Raw genomic sequence first — 5499 nt, forward strand, 5'->3', positions numbered from 1 at the left:
GCTTGTGTTTTCAGATTGAGATTCAGGTGGTTTATTTTACTCGAATTTTTTTGCCAAGAAAGTTACAAAAGCTAAATGTATGGCAATACGTGACGGAGGCCTCTGTACCGATGATAAATATATATAATACATACAAAGTAAAAAGCTCGCAGCATAAGGCAATTCTCTTTTATACGACAAAAAATGTTTATGCAAATTGTTAGCGAATAGACCAGCATGTTTGCCTACGGCGACAAGTTCGGCGTGTAGGGCGAGCACACGTGTACCGAACACTCTACCGGACTCCTCAAAATCGAAATCACTGCAGCGGCGGGAATGCCTACGCATCCATTTCGTTTTTTTTTTGTAAGATGTTGCACACTGGTCTGTGGATTTACACGCATTCTTACGCTGACACATCACTTAATTTCCAATAAATGTTGCATAAGCTGTTGCCAAGCTGAAAAAGAAGTTTTGGCTTGCTCGACACAGTCTGCTGAAAATATGTCTTGCTCGGGAGCCAGTGTTTTGGCGTTGGTGCTACCGTGAGAAACAGGTACGCTGTCTAAATGAGGGCTTATCCACGAAATTGTGTTCACCTGTTTACACTCAAAAGTGCAAACTGCCAGAGCCAGCTGGTGAAGTTATCAGTAGCAACCCTTACAGCGTCCCTTGTTGCCGTTGTGCATTTGTGAATTTCTTAACTGATATATATGTATATCGCAGAGCGACATCAACGTTTTGTACTTCATGGAGAACTTGTCGATAATAACACTTCTGCTTTTCTGGTCAGGCAACAGTTCGCGTTTCGGTGTGAAAGCGCACCTTCATTGTGAACGAGAAATGTAGACACCAGCGCATACAGAGGTTTTAACGCCAAAGCGTTAAGCTACCCGTGCGTTGTGCATAAAATTTGCCGTCGCACTCTTGCGTCGGAAGCCGTTTGGCGAAAAACCATTCCTAACCAACACCACTCAGACACTCCGCGTGTCGCAGAGGCGCTACTGAACTAATTGGATTCGTCAATGCGTGATTGCGTGAGAAAGATTGTAAGGTACAAGGTAAACGCAACCTACAGGCATGATAGCATCAAATTGTAATTTGAATATTCCAGAAGACATAATTCTGTTCCCCAGAAACTCAAACGTAAACCACTTTCCCAGTGGTGGTGGTAACAACTTTATTGACACTCTGCTCAGTGTCAATAAAGTTGTTACCACCACCACTGGGAAAGTGGTGTTTCTAGCACTCATAGGGAGGCGCTCTGTGCTCCGTTGCATGCAACAATACTATCCAGATTGCGCTCGCCTCCAAGCATTCGCGACCAACGCAAGAGCCTGCATTTCTATGCGAAAGCTCACCCGCTCGTCTTCGTGGCCAGCGTTCGCCGCCTGCGTTTCATGGGAAACATTACGGTTAAATAAGTTGCAGTTGCCGGAAAGCGTGAGAAGCAGTGAGGGATCGTCGAATGCTATCGTGTTCCACTCTTAAAGTGAAGCTTAAGCGTCTTCCATATTTTTAGGAATCAGCTTGGTTCCGGCTAAATTGTGTGAAGAACATAAGCAGCGCCTGTTTCGCGTACGCTGCTGTTACACTTATATGTCCTTTTTTTGCGTTGCCACGTTCTGGCTGCTGCAACGATTTAGGACGCCGATTCGTTGCGCAATCTATTTGTGGTAAGGCATTATCTAGATGCAACGAACCTACCACGTATTTGCACATAATGACACTTGACCCTTAAACGCCCATAAGGCCTCTAATGTAAGTACCAATGCAAGCTTTCTTGAAAACAGTGTTTATTGTCAAAAGAGCATAATTCAATGCCAAAAGCTTTCTAAAATGACGCAAAATAAAGACTATTAGGGTGGGAATATATTTCCCGATAGGCTTTTGGCAGACTGGTGGAATTTCTCACAGAATGGTGGGGCGCAAAGGTGAACATTGCATGTCGAGCAAACAATCTTCAACCTGACGTTGTTCTGCTTACTTCAGCAGCACCGGTAGCGTTCGAATATTGCTTTTCTAGGAAAGTGTGGTATAAGCTTAAAGCCCCACTTGATGGGGTGTACCAAATTTCTTCCTTTCATCTTGGAAGGCTTCCGGGGTGCGTGTGTTGCTGCTCCTTTTCTACCCTAGTATCCATTCAGAAATTGTCACGATAGCATCGTTCTTTTCACCGACATTTATTATCTAAGAATTTCTTTTTTTAACAACCAACAAGGATTCAGGCAAAGTTTTTCTTCTGAAACCCAGCTACTAGAATTAAGTGCGGAACTACATTGCAACATGAACAATAACCTCCAGACTGACTGCATATTTCTTGATTTCTCAAAAGCCTTTGATCGTGTCGCCCATTGCCATCTGATTTCTAAATTGTCTGCCCTTCGATTAGACTCGCTAACCTTATCTTGGCTCCGTAACCTCCTTTCACTTCGCCAGCAGTTCACGGTAATTAAAATTTCCAATCATCCCTTTCTCATGTAAACGACTTGCCAGAAAACATTTCTTGCTGCATGCGAATCTTCGCTGATGGTTGCATCATATATCGTCCAATAAGCAGTGCCGAGGACCACTTAACGCTGAAAAACAACCTTTAGCGCATGAACAACTGGTGTAAAAAATGGCTCATGTTGCTGAATACAGAAAAATGCAAAATAATCTCTTTGACACACAAGCAAAACATTTTCAACTATTGCTGCACCATTAACAATTACCAACTATCGCAGGCATCATCTTATAAGTACCTTGGTATTGATTTCCTCCCCAGCCTCTCCTGGTCTCACCATACCACCACCATATGCGCGAAAGCTTCAAAATCTTTAGGATATTTACGTCGACATTTACATAGCTGTCCCACTCACGTTCGTAAACTAGCTTATCAGACCTTCATTCGCCCACAGCTTGAATTCGCCGTATGTATCTGGTCCCCCTACCACAATTATTTAACATGCTTGAAGCGGTTCAGAATAGGGCCGCCCGTTTCATTTCACGCAATTATGACAGCCATAACAGCATAACGCAAATTAAGCTTAATCTTCCCCTCGAACCCCTCAGTGCTCGTCGCGACATTGCCCTTTCATGCCTTTTTCACAAATACGCATACAGCAACAGACCATTCCCACTTCACCTCAATGCTCCTTCCATTAGATTACGTCCGTTGCATATTCACTTAAGTTTCACGCGATTATATGGGTCAACTCATCTGCTCTTCCTCGCGCCATACATTTGTGGAATGGTCTTCCAGACAACATCGCATCCGAACCAAACCACGATAGTTTCCGTCGACTTCTGCATTCTTTCTTTTCGCAATAAAAACTTACCACTAGTTTTCCCAATTTTGTTTTGTTTCCTGTGCCCTGTCCTGTATCCTGCCCATGTATTTACTTATTTCTTAGTTTTACAGCTTTATGACCAAAGACATTCGTTATTTTTTTGTACCACTGCACGTGTTTTTCTGTTGTTGTTGTTTTTTCAGTATCCCACTTTGTGGCCCACTGCACTTTATATATTGATAAATGTTTGCATTGTGCACGCGATTAGTTTCTGAGTTATTATCATGTCCTACTGTTGCGCGTCTTTGAAACACTGCCAACTGTTCCGGCGCCTAGAATCCGCATATTTGGCAGTCTATGTTTCGTTGTAGTTTCTTTTCTTTTTACTGTTGTCATTGCGATTGGTACACTTTATAGCTCTTGTTTGCAGTTTTACTTTATGTATAATGCCAGCCAATATATATATATTTTTGGGGGTTTTCCTTTTTCCTGCCCAACCTTATATTTGCCGTCATACCACATCATCATCGATTCCTCTCCATTTCTTGTGCTAAATTGCAAATTTGAGGCGTAGTTCAGATGGCACCGTCTGTTTGTAATCGAGAAGGCTGGTGACGCAGAGCAGGAACAGCTGGTTGCCCGAACGGCTCACGCTCGTGCTAAGCACTGGCGATTCGGCTGGCCCACTGGTGGCACTACAGGCATGGAACAGACGATCTGGCTGGCCTTGTCCTTGTGCTCTTCTTCTTGATCACAATAACCCCCGGTGCAAAATCGAAGCCATCCTGGCGACTTACGACGTGGAGACGAGCGGGTCATAGAATTCTTTCAGGCGTTGAACGTGAACAACATCTTGTTTACCGCGGCACTTGTCAGATGTCGGTGCAAGCGGCTCTATGACACAGTTGACCGGAGACGTGCGTTCGACGATGCGGTACGGTCCATCATAATGCGAGAGAAGTTTTGTCGAAAGTCCAGGCATGGCAGGAGGCACGGACAACAATACAAGTGTACCGGGAGCGAAGTTCGGATTCGTAGCGTCGCCATCACGATTGGCTTTTTGTCGTTGTTGGTCAGTGGAGGTCAACTTTCGGGCTAATTCACGGCATTCCTCGGCGTATCGAGCGACGGCTGAAACGAGAGGACACCCTGACGTGTCTGGTGTATAAGGGAAAACCGTATCGATGGTCTGGGAAGGATCGCAACCGTAGAGAAGAAAGTATGGAGAAAATCCTGTAGTACTTTGTGTAGCCGTATTATATGCGTACGTTACAAATGGGAGGATCATGTCCCAGTTTGTATGCTCCGAGGAAATTTACATGGCGAGCATATCACCAAGGGTGCGATTGAAACGCTCTGTAAGTCCGTTGACTTGAATATAGTACGCCGTGGTCTTCCGGTGAACTATGCAGCATTGAGCAAGCAGAGCTTCAACCACCTGCGACAGAAACACACGGCCTCTATCGCTGAGCAACTCCCAAGGTGGGCCATGACGAAGAATGAAACGATGGAGCAGAAAGGATGCAACGTCACTGGCGGTCGCTGCAGTTAGAGCAGCGGTTTCGGCATAGCGTGTAAGGTGATCAACTGCGACAATAATCCAACATTTGCAACCAATAGGCATAAACGTTTCAAAGGGAGTTTTAGAATCTGTTCGATATGCTAAATTTCAAGCTATAAGAAACAACATTTAGTTTGGTTTCTTGGCGTATTCCTTTCCTTTCCTCCTTTTTTTCAGCCGGCGTTTCAGACACCGTTGACAGGCCGGCTAACACGCGTGCGTCGACACGTGGTTGACAGACGGGAGGGGGGCGGGCGGCCCTGGGCTTGGCCTTATGATCAGCATTCCTTTATTCTCAATTCGACACGCTAACACACCTTCCCTTGTTGCCGCACCCACCCGCCTTACACCCTCTCCCCTTTAGAACCCCACTGATATATATTGTGGTGAGGAAAGCATACATCGCCTTGAAGAAGACAAGTCCACTTCTCGAAACGTTGGCTCCTGCTTTCACCTTGTTCTCGTTTTACTGATCGTCTTGAATTGCAATCTCCCGCATTCCCCGTGTTTTCCCTGAACTTCATCAATAAGGATGGTTGGATTTTTGAATTTTCGCTAGCGACCGTGCAACATAGCAGCAATATCCATTAGTGATCATCCTAAAAACTAGAGAAGAGAGAAAGGTTCCTTTGGGTTAAAATGCTTCATAATGACATAAAAATGACTAACATTATATGCAGAGATTTT

This window comes from Dermacentor variabilis, chromosome 2 (assembly GCF_050947875.1).
Source record: "Dermacentor variabilis isolate Ectoservices chromosome 2, ASM5094787v1, whole genome shotgun sequence".
NCBI lineage: Eukaryota > Metazoa > Arthropoda > Arachnida > Ixodida > Ixodidae > Dermacentor > Dermacentor variabilis.